At 38.3% G+C, this 17013-nt stretch overlaps 1 pseudogene; it reads left to right on the plus strand.

The window, feature by feature from the left end:
• The first annotated feature begins 14488 nt into the window (after positions 1 to 14488).
• Positions 14489 to 14990, plus strand: LOC102974566 (SIN3-HDAC complex-associated factor-like; annotated as a pseudogene).
• The last annotated feature ends 2023 nt before the right edge of the window (positions 14991 to 17013 follow it).

Genomic DNA, 17013 nt, shown 5'->3' on the forward strand with positions numbered 1-17013 from the left:
TGAAATTGAGCTTAACTCACCTTCAGTTGGAAATGGAAGCCTGTTGGGAGAGTAGAGTCAGAACCCTGAAGAATTAATCAGAGCTACTAAGAAAAAAAAAAAAAAGAGCTACTAAGTAGTAGAAAGAGAATTCCAGGACATGCGTGAAAGTCAAGATTCCACCCATTCTTCACTACATGTGGAAGTATGAAGTAGTCCAAAATGGCTACAGTGGGTGCCAAATAAGTGCCTGTGGGGGCCAGAGGACTCTAGATAATTTGTCTCTAAAGCAATTTGATTCTAAATTTTTTTGAACAGATGATCAACATAACAATTTCCTTAAAAATTTTTTTGTTGTTGCAATGAGTGTCGCTAGTTACTTTTTTCCCCTCAAAGTTTGCTCATTTTGGTGCACTAAGAAATAAATCGTCCATATGGCTTGAAGCATTATTGATTTGTAAAATGGCTTTTTAATTTTAATTTTGCTTTTAAAATTTTTGAGCTAATTGCTTAGCTATTTATTTCTTCCTTGGGTTATTTGTAATAGTTGAAAGCACAACCTAAATATCCGTCAGTAGCAGGAAGTATAATAACTATTTAGAAGCATGGTTGGGCTGTGTGCAAATCCCAGGTCTGGACATAGCAACAATATGGCCTTGAACCTGAACTTGGCATCCTATTTTCACATTGATAAAATGACATTCATCATCTCTACTTCACAGAATTATTGAGGATTAAAACAGACAATTAAAACTAAAATCTTCCACAGTGCCCAGCACACAGTAACCTCTCATTCATTAAAGGTAGCTTCTTTCATCATTACTTTCTTTTGTTACTTTTTCCTCATTAAAAAAAAGCAATGAATTAGTACTGCAGGAAAAAAACAAAAATAGGGTAAATATAAAGAATACAGTAATCCCACCAATTCAAAGATAACTGCTATTACTATCTTGCCAAATATTTTCCAAGCCCTTTTATATGATTTCTATATATTCTTATATATTACTGATTTTTTTTTGTAAAATGAAATCATACCATGTATGCAGTACATTATATCCTACTATAGTTAATTTAAGCAAACCACAGTTTGATGGACATTTACGCTATTCAAAGTTTTTGCTATATGGCAGTGCAAAACAAAAAAATGAATTATAAATTATAAAAGCACTAATCATTCTAAAATTTGACACAAATACTTTAATACACACAAAGAATAACAAAATAATGTACAATTGGCCAATACCTTAAACAAACCATTCGGTCATTTAAACTTCATTTTCATGTGAATCTGCTTTCTTTCCATTAGAATGTTCTTTAAAGTATTTTGTTTAACGTTCTGGCTAAGTCATATGCTATCAGGGAAAACATGAAACTTTGGTGGCAGGAGGAGGTGAGAGCATGAAGGGCTTGTACACCATGTTAAAGAACTTGACCATGGAGGATGAAGAACCTTAGAAGAGTTTTAAAGCAGAAGCTGAGGAAGGCCCATCCTCATTTTAGACCATGCAAAACTGAGGCCTGGAAAGAGTTACTCAGGTATTGAAGTCACCTTCAGATGAGGGTAAGGGCAGTGAGTTAAACTGAAAATTCCAGTAGGTTGCTTTGAATCCTTTCTGGACAGGTTGAGTAAAATATAACTAAGTATTAACCAGTGGAAATGGGTCCTATCTCTTTTGTACCCTGTTGAAACTTATAGAAATTCCTTTTTTTGTTGTAAAATGTGTTACACCAATAAACTCTGAATACCTGTGGCCCACATTAGTATTCTAAAGAGGAAGGAAAAAAATAAATTAGCTGTTACTCTATTTAAGAACTGGACTGACTGCAAAAGGAAATGGTTAATGCCTCCTGGCTCCAAGGAAGCACTTTATCTCAGTGACATGTCGAAGAGTTACTGTCCAAAGCAGACGCTTTCTCAGGCCGGGTCCTGCTTCTACTTCCATTGTGTCTGAAACAGGGAAACTGTGCAGAATGTTTCAGACTTGCATAGTGGTCTTGTAAATTTCCTTTTAATTCCATCTCTGAAGTCTACCTATTTTTTAAAACGTGTCCAGATCTTTTAAAAATACGCCTCTCTGGTGACATGTCTGATTGACCGATATTTGGGCACAAGAAAATTGTCAGTAATGAGTGCCGTGAATACACATGCATACCTGATTCATCCACTGGGCTCAGCTTGGTACCAGTGCTTTGTTTTACATTCATTAAAATTCCTATCAGGACACAAAATGCTGAACATCACCCAAAACAAAACCAAACAAAACCAACCAACCAAAAAAAGAAAAAAAAAAAGCTTAGGCGTAGATACAGCAATGTTGGTTGATGAAGAAACAAAACAAGCCGTTTATATATTGCTTAGTCTTCTTTAGCTAATTGTAATTTTTTTTTAATTTGAAGTTTTATGGCAGTTAAAAACCCCAAATATTAGTTTTTTGCTAATTCAATTTTGTTTTTCTCATGAAGATAATCTGAAAAAGTAAAAGAAAAAAATTTAATGGAAGCTGTTCAGTCTTTTACATTTCCTCTAAATATTCAGTATACTGGAATATCCTGATTTTCATTTTAACTCAGATATTTTGGTCATTATACCTTCTAAGAATATAATTTTGCTGTGTGCAAGTTTAGGAAGCATAGGGGTTAAAACAGGTTTTTTTGTGTGTGTAAATAAAATAAACCTCTACCAACCATATGTTACACAAACATGCAAATAGTTTGGTCTTTATTTTTAAAATACAAATGCAAATTAATTTCAATTTTAGGAAATGCAGTTATATCTTAAGGGAAAACCATAACAATTTCGGGATAGAATTGTCATTTGATATAAGATATCACGTTTTATTTTTTATTGAATACATAGCACCTACTGGTTTTCCATTATCGTGTAGTAGGGAATAAAGATAGAATGAAAGGTCATGGGTTAGGCATTTTTTAAAGACATTATGTTAAACTAGAGAATCAACCATTTTCAGTGAATGTGGCAGAGGCTTCTGTTCATCTCATAGGGCTTGTTTTCACTGTCTCCTATGATAACAGAAAGTCTGATTTGGGGTTTGGCAAACACACTGGAGGCAACACCACATTTTTCAATCTCCCTGACTAGGTGTGACCCTGTGACAAGTCCTGGATATGTTGTGCTCAACTTCTGAAACATTTCCTCCTTCTCCCTTCCCTCCTTCCTGCTGCTTGGACATGGGTGTGATGGCTGGCTATTCATCTTGAACTGTGAGGATAAGGAAGCATCCTTGCAATTGTGATGTTAAAACTGGAAGCAACGTGTGCCCCGGATCTGACTATTGAATCACTGTGGAATCATCGAAACTACCTCAATCCAGACTTTTATGCAAAAGGAAATGAAGATTCATCTTGTTTATGTTTCCTGTATTTAAGATCTCTATTAGGAGCTGACAAATATAAACCCTAATGGATACAGAATTGGATGCCTGAAAGTAGAGAGTTGGTCGTGACAACGTCTAAAATGTACATGCGGATGCCTCAGATAATGGAAGGTGAAAAGCTAAATTCGCTTGTTATGTTACGGCAGAATATTTGATGAAATGATGCCTATGGCATCTTAGAAAGCAGACCACAGACTATGGTTCTAGCATTAGGGGAAATCGTAAGAAACATTCAAGATGTCTTACGTTTGTTACTTCTTGCAGCCTTAGGGGAGTCTACAAAAGAGGTGAACTCATTTGGGAGCTAATCAGTCTGGTAACAGACTACATCCTGCAATACAAGTTGACCAAGAGCCCAGTACTACTATACTATACTACTACTATACTATACTACTACTATATTAGTAAGTTAATACTAACTACGGATATGCGCTGCTGTGCCAAGCACCATTGTAGTGCTTTATATGTCTTAAGTGACTTAATCTTCAAGCAGCACAATGAAATAGACACTGTTTTTAGCCCCATTTTGCAGGTGAGAACCAAAGAGTTTAAGTAACTTGCCAGTTGCACATCTGATGAGTGAGGAACCTGGTTGGAACTAGGCAATTTGGGTCCAAAGTCCATATTCCTAACAGTCAGCAGTTTGGACCTTATAAGATTGAAAAAGCTAACTGCTTTTGTACCTCAGACTGGAGCAGTTTTAACTAAAGGCTGCAAAGGTGCAGACTTCGCAAAAGATAAGATGGTGCCTCTGAGGCTTTCCCAAGCACCTGTAGTTAATCTTTCTCTGCCAGACAATGGGAGTCAGCTCAGTGGCAAAGATCAGATGAAGAGTCTTGTCTCCCACCCTGGTTCTTTGTTTCAAATGGCTTTAAGAAAACCAGGCTGAAACATGAAAAAAGGGGGCTGGGCAGAGAGCCCAGAGGCAATAAGTTAAAGACCTGTGTCTCTTCACTCTTAAAAACTCTGACTCTACAAGATATTTATCTGTCATTATTAACACATAGAACTGACCAGAAGCAAATAAACTGGAAGTCCACTAGATTTTTGAGGAAATGATATTACCAGAAAAACCCAAATCCTGTTCAATCCCAAAAGCTTGGGACTGAAACCAACCATTTGACCTCCGAACCAGTACCAGTGAGGGGCAGGCTACAAAAGCCATACAGATTTTAAAAGGGCACCCTCTCCAATGCCCACCTCAGATGAGCCATGGAGAACAGTGATCAAGGAAGTCCACTCAAAGGTGATTTCAGATGCAAGAAACTGGGAACTTATCCTACTAACAAGAAGGGAGTCATCATTATTCCTGCCCAAGAAGATACGATCACTTCCAAGATGGTTCTGTTTCCCATTCTCCAAAATGGAAGTTTTTAATTGTGGATGCCACGTTTTTGGCGCACTGAGGTATATTTTTGTTGGGGGCAGATGACTGGACTATGTGGAGCCATATACGTGTCTGTGAAAGATGAGATAACTGCCCATCAATGCAGATATCCAAGAGTTGATGGACTTTGGAGATCTCTCCCTTGGAGAGAGACTGAGGAGGAGGGGTTTCTGGAAAGAAAGGTGTATATGCATATCTGGGTGGCCAAAGTGGCAGGTGATAACCGATGTTATTTGTCCTGTAATACCTCTTCTGCCCTTCTATATAAAACTGAGATAATCAATTGGAATAAAAGACTTTAATTCCCAGCCTAACTTGAAGCTAACTGTGACCATGTGACTGAGATGTGGCTAGTGGAAAGTGAGAGGAAATGATGCCTGCAATTTTTGAAACATGTTCTTAAAGGGAGTGGGTGTGTCCCTTCTCTTCCCCTTCATCAGTCCTCTTTCTTGAAACAGGGATAAAACGGCTAGAGATCCATTGTGGTAGTCTGGATGCTGTCTCTCCCCTCCTGTTCCCATAAGAGATACACATCCTAGTCCCTGGAACCTGTGAATGTTACCTAATATTACAAACAAGAACTCTGTGGTTGTGATTAAATTAAAGATCTCGAGAAAGGGCGATCACATTGGATTATCCATGTGGGCTCTAAATGCAATCATACACCCATCTTTATGAGAGAGACTGAGGGAGATTTGCCACAGAAAAAAGAGAAGACCATGTGACTATGGAGGCAGAGATTAGAGTGGTGTGGCCACAAGCTAAGAAATGCCACGGCCACCAGGAGCTGGAAGAGGCAAGGAATTGATGGTCCCCAAGATGCCTCCAGAGAAAGCCTTCCTGGTTTGATCCCAGATTCCAGACTTGGAGGCTCTATAACTGTGAGAGAATAAATTTCTGTTGCTTTAAGCCACCAAGTTTGTGGTTACTTGTTACAGCAACCCCAGGAAATGAATCCATCCACCTTAGACCAGGGGAATGAGAACTACACCATGGGAAACATGGAGTGGAAATCTGGAAATCACTAAGTTCCCAAATAACTATGGAGCCACCAAAACCGCCCTGAGCTTCCTTCCTTCAGTTTTTACACTGAAGGTAAAGAAAGTAATAAAGAAAGTAATAAACATCTGTCTTCTTTCAATCACAATTATTTGGAGTTTCTGTTATAAATAGCCAATCCTAAAAACAACCAGGAATTATGTCATTTAACTCTCTACCTCCAAGCCAAAATATAAATAAGCCATCGAAATGATATTTTTAGTACAAAGACTTTATAAGTCAGAGAAATGGTTTCAGTGGTGTTAGAATAAGCATAACTGCATGCTTCATGGAAAACAAATCTTGGAGGTTCTTGAACACATTGAAACATGGTGGAAAATAAATCAGTCTTCACCAGAATTTTCCTGTGTTCACTGGAGATGTTCTCATCAGCTGTCCATCCTGTTTGTTTTTTACCATAAACTTTGCTTCCATTTCAGAGCCAAGGTTGACCATCTGGAGCAAGTTATATAATCTCTATAAGCCTCAATTTCCTCGTAGGTAAAAATGGGACTACTCTGCAGGATTGCAATAACCATTCAATGAGATTAGGCTGTTGTAGAGTGCCTGCCACAATGTAAGAGTTTAATAATGGGAAACTAACATTGGCTGTTAAGGATGAGATAGGCCTATTAAGGAACCAAGAAAAGAGCTAACAGAGATTTTGAGACCACTCATAGAAGGCAGTTTGGAAGGTCAAGCTTAAGTTGTATAGTGATCCATTCCTACCAAAAGTTTGTTCCGTACAAAATTTTAGCTTATGTGAAGCTTTTCCCATATAACTTTGCAGTCACCATGAGAATTTTATTTCCATGTGATGTGAACCATGGGACAGTTCTTTTCTTTTAACTGAAGTATAGTTGATTTACAATATTGTGTTAATTTCAGGTGTACTGCATAGTGATTTGGTTATACATATATATGTATATATCTACACTCCTTTCTTATTTTTTTTAACATCTTTATTGGAGTATAACTGTTTTACAATGGTGTGTTAGTTTCTGCTTTACAACAAAGTGAATCAGTTATACATATACATATGTTCCCATATCTCCTCCCTCTTGCATCTCCCTCCCTCCCACCCTCCCTATCCCACCCCTCTAGGTGGTCACAAAGCACAGAGCTGATCTCCCTGTGCTATGCGGCTGCTTCCCACTAGCTATCTATTTTACATTTGGTAGTGTATATATGTCCATGCCACTCTCTCACTTCGTCACAGCTTACCCTTCCCCCTCCCCATATCCTCAAGTCCATGCTCTAGTAGGTCTGTGTTTTATTCCCATCCTACCCCTAGTCTCTTCATGACATTTTTTTCTTAGATTCCATATATATGTGTTAGCATACGGTATTTGTTTTTCTCCTTCTGACTTACTTCACTCTGTATGACAGACTCCAGGTCTATCCACCTCATTACAAATAACTCAGTTTCATTTCTTTTTATGGCTGAGTAATATTCCATTGTATATATGTGCCACATCTTCTTTATCCATTCATCTGTTGATGGACACTTAGGTTGCTTCCATGCCCTGGCTATCTTAAATAGAGCTGCAATGAACATTTTGGTACATGACTCTTTTTGAATTATGGTTTTCTCAGGGTATATGCCCAGTAGTGGGATTGCTGGGTCGTATGGTAGTTCTATTTGTAGTTTTTTAAGGAACCTCCACTCTGTTCTCCATAGTGACTGTATCAATTTACATTCCCACCAGCAGTGCAAGAGTGTTCCCTTTTCCCCACACCCTCTCCAGCATTTATTGTTTCTAGATTTTTTGATGATGGCCTCTACACTCCTTTCTGATTCTTTTCCATTCCTTGTTGGTTATCTATCTTATTAGCATCTGTTAACAGCATGCCTCTGATAATCCCCTACTCTCAATTTATCCCACCCCCACCTTTCCCTTTGGTAACCATAAATTCGTTTTCTATGTCTGTGAGTCTGTTTCTGTTTTGTAAATAAGTTCATTTGTACTATTTTTCAGATTCCACATATAAGTGATATCATATGATATTTGTCTTTCTCTGGGGCAGTTCTTTTGAAAGTCAATAGGAAAAGAGTAATTGGGGGCTGAAGAAAGACAAGAGAATGGAGTGAAAGGTGCAGGGAGGGGAGGTGTGAGCAATGCAGGTTTGGGTACAGTAGAGAAGGATTTAAGTGCTGGGTCTTTAGCAAGAAGAGTTGAAGCATAGATGGAGAGAGCTAAGCAAAGTAGTTTGTGGGGTGACATTACTGTAGGAAGTACTAAGCTCTCCAGCCCTTTCTGCTGGGGGTAAGTTTGAGAACTTTCTACTCAGAGAGCTGCAGATTACTGAAAAGTTGTGGTTTTTTTTTTCATCTCAACCACCTAAATTATTCTGTGGGTCTGGGACTATTGTCAGACTCAGGTGACTATCAACAGCTCTGGGTCAAAAAATCAGAAAGTCATTAACTTTTAAAATCAATCAGAGACCAGAAAGGTCAGATAGAAAACCATCATAGTTGAGGTTTTACTCCTTGTCAGTTATGTGCTCAGTGCATTAATATGCTTGTCTCATTTAAGCCATACAAAAATCCTGCATCACTACTTCCTATTTTATGAGAAAAGTGAAGTAAATTTCTCACCCAAGATCTAATACTTAATAATATTGACATAATAGGGATTCTAATTTATTGGTGTGTTAACATTAAAATCCACAGTCTTTCCATGATGTCAAGCTGCCAACCATTTTTATCACTGGTACCGTTTTTTCTTACTCATAAATTCTGGCTTTCCCCTCCCTGGTGTTTTCTTCATAGATGAAGGATAATATAAGTACTTTAACTATGATAACTTTCCATAAATATGAAGACAATTATGAAGCTTCTGCTCAATACATCTCCTCCTCTATACCGTAACATTTCTCCTGAGAATCTATTTAAGACCCTTCTGACTTTCTTTTCTCCTACAAATGACATTTTACAGTGATATCACTTTTGTAAAATTATGGTGACTCCAACTGGTATAAGATTTCAGTAAGTGCCAAGGGTAATGCTAGATAAAGTTCTATGCAGATCAAGAATCACTTTCATCTCTTTCACTTTGACATGTCAAAGATGTTCCCATAAACAGTTCCAGAATAAACAGTAAAGCAACTTCTATATAACCCAAGAGGAGAAGAAACCATAGAACATTTCCAGTAGTTCCAGACTGTGGAGAGGAGAGGAGATTGACTTTAGATTAGTAATGCTTTTATGTAGCTTTGAGCGCTGATTGAACCTGTTATTTCTGTACTCCAAGAAATGTCTTTATGTCAGGGCAATGTTTTTATTATTGAATTTGTATAATATGTCCCAGAGCCTCAAGAAGTAAACGGAGGCACTATCAATGTAAATAGATAGATAGCCTTAAGCGGTGATGCTTTGGGAAAGGATACCCAATGCAGATGTAGATTTGCTGGAAGGAAAGTAGGGTGCGTATCAGTGTCAGTTATCCCCAAGTCAACTTGCTGCTATGGCAGAGGAGTATGCTGTCAAGGATATTCTAATAAATAATTGTCTTCACTGAGGAAGGCGAATTCCCAGGTTCTCATCTTAACATCTAGTTTCCAGTGAGAAGTAAGGACACCAAATGATTTGGGGAAAGCAAATAAACAGATTGCTTATTAGCAGAGGGAGAAGACCAGCTTGCATCCAAAGGGGACAATGTAGTAGATGTGCTCAAGGAACAAAGCCTTCCTCTGGCTGGGGGTTAGTGCACAAACATTGGATTGTTGCCGGGACTGGTAGCAGAGGGTGTTGTGTCCTCTGCCAACACGTGTCCTGTTCCTTTGATAATGGTGTCCAGAATTCTTGATGAATAGTTGGGTAAATTTCCTTGGTTTCTGGGTGGAGACTCATATCAATAGAACTGTGACACCCTTGAAAGATAATACTGGCTTTACTTAACAGAGGTGTCAGTGACAGGTTGTTACATAATCTTACATTTTAAAAAAATGAGCCAGATCAAATACCACAAAACTATATTTGTCATACCAGATAATGATTTTTTTTAATTAAACTCTCCTTAAAATTATAGCAATTCAATATGTGAAATGGGTTTGAACCAGGTAGTTATACTAAACTAGCCCTGGTTTTAAACCTGCCAGACTGTCTTCAGTTGTGTCACTGGGCCTGATACACAAACACAGAGTAAAATTCTAAAACATTTTTGGTAATGGAAGAGGTGGGGATCTCAGAATCAAACACCAATATCATGTTGAAAGGTTAGTAATACCTATTCTGACTCAGTACAACAAAATGAAAAGGAGGATTGCTTTCAGTTAAATTAGTTGAGTTAAACTTATATATCTCCAATCTATCTGAGTAATTTGGAAGGGAACTTCTACTTGCAGCATGTACTGATCATGGACCACAATGTCAGACGTGCAACTTGTACGTGTAACATAAAAATTTAAATCCATTTCATTTTTCAGCTTCTCTTATTGGGGTGGGGGGCTAGTCAGTTTGGGTTACCCCACTTTTCCAGGGTGGCATCTATGTTCCAGGGACTTTAGAGGGGTACAAGACTGGCCTCTGCTAAGATATCCATCATCGCATCTGGGCCTCAGTCATTGGCCCACGTGGTAACCTCTGAGGCGTCTCCTGTTCCCATGCTCAGGTCTCCTTCAGAAGTGGCATTCTCTGTGCTTCTTCCCAGCCCGGCCAAGGGAACCACACTTTCTGCTGCTTCTGTGCTGAGGTATAGGAATTGTCATTTCCTTATGGTCCCCTCTGCCTACACCAAACATACAGCCATCCCCTATCTTCCTGAGACCCAACCTCGGCGGCAGGGAATGGAGGTGGAGGAAGTACATGTCTCTCTGGGACCCCAAGGTTATCTCTGTTCAACTTGCTTCCTCCCATCTATCCTGTCTCCTTTCTCATCCAAATGAATCATTTTCTGTAGCAGGGGAGAGATCAACTGTCTTATAATATTCCTCACATTTGTTCTGTCCTTGCACAGAGTCCTGACTGTTGCTCAAGCACTGGGTTTCTCAACTGCTGCACTATTGACTTTGGGGGCTGGATATTTTGTTGGGGGGTGTGGAGAGCTGTCCTGTTCACTGTAGGATGTTCAGCAGCATCCCTGGCCTCTACTCACGAGATGCCAGTAGCACCCACAATTGTGGAAACTGAGAATTCTCTCCAGACCTTGCCAAATGGCCCTGGTGCATTTGCCCTTTATGGAGAACTACTGCCTTAGGGGCATAGACTTTTGGAAACAAAAGCCATTAAGATTCCCTGGAGACGATCCACATCGAAGAGGAGTTCTGGCAGAAGGGTCACCCAAAGGAGATGTGGGAAATTGGGAATTCGCATTTTAAATTTTTTGTATGCGCTCTACTTGACATGCAGGAAAAGGAGACAGGAAAGTTAGGATAGCTACACACAAACACTTCCATACTGAACATAGATACTGAAATGTTAGAAGAGTTTCCTCTCTGTATTTTTTATGAAGTAATTGTTTTCTCCTTATCAGCACTGTTCTCATTTTCTAAAAGAAACTTAATATCATTGATGCGAACTGATACAAATGAAATAGATTTCAGAAGCATGGACATTAAAGTTGTACATGATTGGTTGTTCAAAATTTTTATTCTTCTAAAATTTATAAATTTCTTCTCATAAAGGTTAATAAACAGAATGTTATATAGAACATCATCACAGCACCTTCTTAAATAGAAAAAAAAATTCCACTAAATATTGACATGTATGTAGAGCATTAACTATGCTTCACGTCTTGAGAAAGACCTAAAGAAAAGGAATAAATTGTAAAGAATTCGATTTCTAAGATACTTTAAATTTCTGAACTTAAGGGAAAGCAAGTCACTTACCTTGTATTTCCCCATGACTGATCTATGATGGGCCAAATAGAAATGTCAAAGGCTGTTGACAGAACAAGAATAATGAGCATACATTTATGGCTTTTGTCAATAGCCCCAGAGATCAATTGCCCCATTGACCAAGGCCAAGTATTTCTTCCAAAGGGTGAATCTTGAAAAAAGTGGTTTCCAGATGCAGTTCATATCCAGGTGTTGCTTTGGCCTTTTTGACACCCTTTCTGTCACCTTTCCGCAGGCAAAGGAAATTGGAAAACCTACCAAAATCAACAAGCTTGCTTTCTTCCAGGCAGTGTTTAGTAAGCAATGGATTGATAGATGTTTTCATTCTTGTGGTCAGTGAAGAGTTTGGGAAACAGTGGGGCAGTTACTTAGGATGTTTGCACTGAACACTTAGACCCTCTCCCCCTAATAGTTTGATCATAAGGAAAGAACATAAACCATTTAATGTGGAGCAAACTTCTTCCATTTGAGGGTGACAGTCTTTAAATCGGCCACGTCTTTGATGTTGTGCTTAGGCTGGGAAGATTTCAAGTACACTGGCATATAGTTATCCTAATGTGACAACTGTTTTATTTTGAAATTATTTTCCTCAAACACAGTACTGAAATCTGAGCTCCAAAGATGAAAATTGGAACCACAAGCTCTTCTGTGTATAATAATCGGTTCTCTAACACCAACTAAATTGCTTTATGTATCTTCAGGTTTTATTTTATTAAATTCTTGAAAATCTATATTCTTAAAAATTCTTAAAATCCATACTCATTTTTTCTCATAAATAAATATGAAAATATTTATATAATTGAAAATTAACTGAATTAAATGTTCAGAAATGCATACAAGAGAAAATGTCTCTCATCAGCAAACATGAAAAAGATTCAGTTCATTAGTAAACAATGAAATACAAATAAAAACAAAACAAGACATAATTTTTCTTCTCAAATTGGCAGAGATAAAAAATTTCAGAGTGCTCAATACTGGACATAGAGTATTGCTAGTGAGAAAGAGAAAAAAGGTGTTATAGCCTCTTTGGGAAATAATTTGACAATATGTAGAAAGGGTCTTTTAAATGTCCAAGCCTGAGACAAGTAATTCTAAACCTGAGTATCTATCCCCCAAAAATCATCTTAAATACAGAGAGAGTTTTATGTACAAATGTACTCACTGTAGTACTATTTACAATAGGGAAAAAAAGGGGGGGAAACAAAGTGTTTGACAATAAAGGAAATTTAAATAAATTGTGATACTTTATGAATGTGTATTTAGACATTAAATATGCTAATGAAATATTTGAATAATGGTAAACACTCGTTATAATATTTAGAAAAAGAAACACTGTAAAAACTATGTGTCAATTTTGTATCGAAATTATGTAAAAGTGATGCTTAGAAAAAAGACTAAAATACAGCCAGATATTAAAACTTGTATTTGTAAGGTGAGAATACGGGTAAACATTTTAAAATTTTAGTTTTAAATTTTCCAAAAATTTTCCAAAAATGCTGTATTCATCTTTTTATTCTTTTATACTTGGAATAAAATAAATTTTATTTTAAAAAATGTATATACATTTTAAAACTTAAAATGACTCTGCAATACTAATCTTCACACACATAGTTCGTGAACTATGTTTTTCTTCCAAATGAAAACCTATAGAATCGAAACACTAGAAAACGACTATAACCTCATATCCTAGTCTCCCTTTTTTCAGTTAGTCCAGCTTCAGCTGTCTTTGGTAAAATTGATTATCCTTTTTTAAATATTGAGAAACATTAGGTCTCGCAGCTTGTTCCAATTCTTATGTATTATTAGTCAGTTTTATTTCCAGGACATCATGTATCCAATTTCTCTGTTAGAGTTGCATGCTATTTTCTAAAACTACCAAAAAACTAATTTTTGGTTATGGCTTGGTCTTTCTTTCCTTATTTGCTTCCTAGTAGAATACCTATGTTCTAGCTTGAATTTTAAGACGCTCCCATTCCTCTGTTTGGTAAACAAAAAAGAATCGTCACACCTGTAGGCCTTCCTTCTTTGCTCTTCTAATGTTATAAGTATACTGGGTGGTCGGCATGAGGGTAACAGAGCTGGTGTTATACTGGCTGTCTTCAGCCATCAGTTATCACAAGATTCCTGGACTATACTATGGAAAAATTTCTAGGTCTTATGGTGTGTGTGTGTGTGTGTGTGTGTGTGTGTGTTTGTGTATATCACAAGATTCCTGGACTATACTATGGAAAAATTTCTAGGTCTTATGGTGTGTGTGTGTGTGTGTGTGTGTGTGTATGATGGGATATCAAAGGAGAAGTGGAAAATACAAAAAAACAAAAAAATAGTTTAACTTCAAGAATCTTAAATAGTATTTCAGTGGTTTTCTATGTGTACATCTGAACCAATAGCCTAACTTGTTAAGAATGAAATTCTCAGGCACCTCTGTGGACCTACTGGAATCAGAAGCTGGGCTTTTGTTTAGGCCCTCCCGGTGATGCGCTGCCTAAGAAGAGGGCCAGGCGCGCAGGGGAGGGAGGCGGTGGCGAGGGACGCGCTTCCCTCCGGCCGCCCCGCCCCGCCCCGCCCCGGCGGGCAGCTCTCCACCGGAACTTTCCCTCCGACCCCAGATGCTGCGTTTACCTACCGAGCCGCGGGGGAGCGGTTCTCTGCCGCCTGGGTGCCTCTGTCTCGGTCGTCGCGTGCCCAGGGGTCCATCCAGTGGCATTTTGAGTTTTGAAAGGTATTTTTGAATATAAGAAACACTTTACTACCCAGAAGGAATCTAGAAAGTGGAATTGGGGAAGTTATTACATTGGAGGAACTATTGGTGTCCTTCAAAGCATACTAAGACTATTGCCCAGAAGAAATGATGTTTGGTTTTCGCAAGCCAAAGGTGTACCGAAGTATAGAGGGCTGCTATGTTTGCAGAGCTAAATCCTCCAGTTCTCGATTCACTGACAGTTAACGCTATGAAAACGACTTACAGAGCTGTTTTGGGTTACATGAGACTCGTTCAGGAGACATCTGTAATGCCAGCGTACTGCTTGTGAAAAGACGGAAGAAATTGCCAGCAGGATCAAAAAAAACCCAAAAAACAAAAAACTGGAATCATGTGGTAGATGCAAGGGCAGGACCGAGTCTAAAGACTACACTGAAACCAAGGAAAGTGAAAACTCTATCTGGAAACAGGATAAAAAGCAACCAGATCAGTAAACTGCAGAAGGAATTTAAACGTCACACTTCTGATGCTCACAGTACCACCTTAGGTGCCTCTCCAGCTCAATCTCCTTGTTATAGTAACCAGTCAGATGATGGCTCAGATACAGGGAGGGCTTCTGGCTCTAACAGAACGTCCGTGTTTTCCTTTTTAGATCTCACATACTAGAAAAGACAGAATATACGCTGTGGCACTATCTCTAATGGCCGTTTGGGAGAAGTCCTTGTTGACATACATCTATTCAAGCCTTGCTGCAGCAATAAGAAAGCAGCTGCTGGGGAGCCGCTGGAGCAGGGGCCAGAGTCTCTGCCCATCTCAGGAGTGGTGACTGAGGTTTGTGTAGAAGGGGAGCAAAAAACGGTTTAAATTTTGGAAAGCAAAGCAACAAAATGACCCTCCTATTTTTAACTTGGATACCTACTATTCTGCCAAAGGAAGATTCCTAGAGTAGTTCTGAGTGTGTTGTTTTCCGTCCAGTTCCACAAACTCTGAAGCCAGTATCTAGCTTATTAAAAGAAAAAATGAAGTGTACATAATATTTAAGATGCTGAGTATTTCATAGGAAAGCTGAATGCTGCTGTAAGGTGCTCTTTAAGTCTTTTTTTAAAATCCCCTTCTAATGAATGAAATTAGGGGAGTTTCAGGGGACAGAGATGGGATTTGTTGTATGATAAATGTAGGTAGTTTTAGTCTTTCTATATTGAGAAGCAGCGGTTGGGGCATTTTTTAAGTTGGCTGGCTACACTTGTTTTCCTTCTTTATAATAAATTTGTCAGAACTCAGTAAACACAGACTTGCCCCTAGAGATAGTTGTTAATAACTTTGAAATATTAAGGTGTTGCCAGGGTTCTGATGATTCAGACCTGTACTGCTGAATATTAAGCAGGACAGACTAAGCTCTCTAGTGTGAATATCTTGAAGGAGTAATTTCTAAATATACAGAGCTAACTTGACTGCATATGTTGCATCCTGTGTCACCTCCCTCCATATTGGTATTTGATAAAGTTTTTAATTTATATGACACTTCTAAAGCAGAATCAAAGTTCCTCTCAGGGAAATGTCAAGTCTTTAGGATAAGCAATCATGTATGAATAGTACCAAAGCATTACCACTTGGTAAAGAACGTGCTCTATTAAAAATGTTAAATTATCTGAAAAATAAAATGTGCAAATCTTCAGGATGGCACATGAAAAAAACAAAGGTTAATGCTTCTTGAGGCACATCTCTTAGAGGGCTTGCAAGTGTGTACATAATTTGTTTATGTTACATGACCGTTGACTTCACTGAAAATCTGCACAATTCAGTTTTAGCTCTAGATTACTTCGGTTGACCTTTGTGAAGGTTTTATTTGTGTAGAATGGTTGTTTGACTTGTTTTAACCTATTAGGGTTTGGGGCTTTTGTTTTTGTTTTCATTCTACATTAAAGTAAAATTCAACTAAAAGAAAAATGTTGTATGTTAATGCTGAGTGGGTTGCTTTTGGTTTGATTTCTTTTAGTCAGGCTTTCTGAACATTGAGGTGTTAGATGATACATCCTAAACGTGGAGCTCTTCAATTCTAAAACCTTCAATAAAAGCCTTTTACTTGAACCCGCCCCCCTAAAAAAAAAAAAAGAAGGCCAGAGAGAACATCAAATAATATGCAAACTAATTTTGTACAGTACACTTCACATGGAGTTGAAGTTAGCCCAGGCACTTTTGGGAAATGATTGTTCTTGTTACGTGAAGCCTGGCTAGTTTTTCTCTTTTACCTCGGAAGTATTAACAATCCCCTTGTGAACCCTGCTTTTCCCCTTTCCTGTCTTCCGAAGCAGGCCTTTTGTGGTTAGATTCAGTGGGCCATGGCGCTGGGATGTGCCCAGGCAGCTGAAGCCCTTGGATTTCTTTTCCACGTGACTGGCCTAGGATGGCCTTCGTGAACTGTGCTATTATTTCCCACACTTCATGTTTAAAACACTTCAACCTGCTACAAACCAGGCTTCCACGTTCCTTTGAGCAACATCCAGAGCAGCTGTGTAGCTTCCACATGTACTCCTAGAAGTAAAGAATATACAAGAAAACTTTTATCCCTTCCCCACATTTCAGTTTCACAAAAGTATTTCCCATTTAGAATATAAATCTCTATGTAGATTTACTTGCTGGCTGTTTGCAGCCATATCAAGTGTTCTTCGTTGATC

This window comes from Physeter macrocephalus, chromosome 13, assembly GCF_002837175.3.
Source record: "Physeter macrocephalus isolate SW-GA chromosome 13, ASM283717v5, whole genome shotgun sequence".
Classification (NCBI taxonomy): Eukaryota; Metazoa; Chordata; class Mammalia; order Artiodactyla; family Physeteridae; genus Physeter; species Physeter macrocephalus.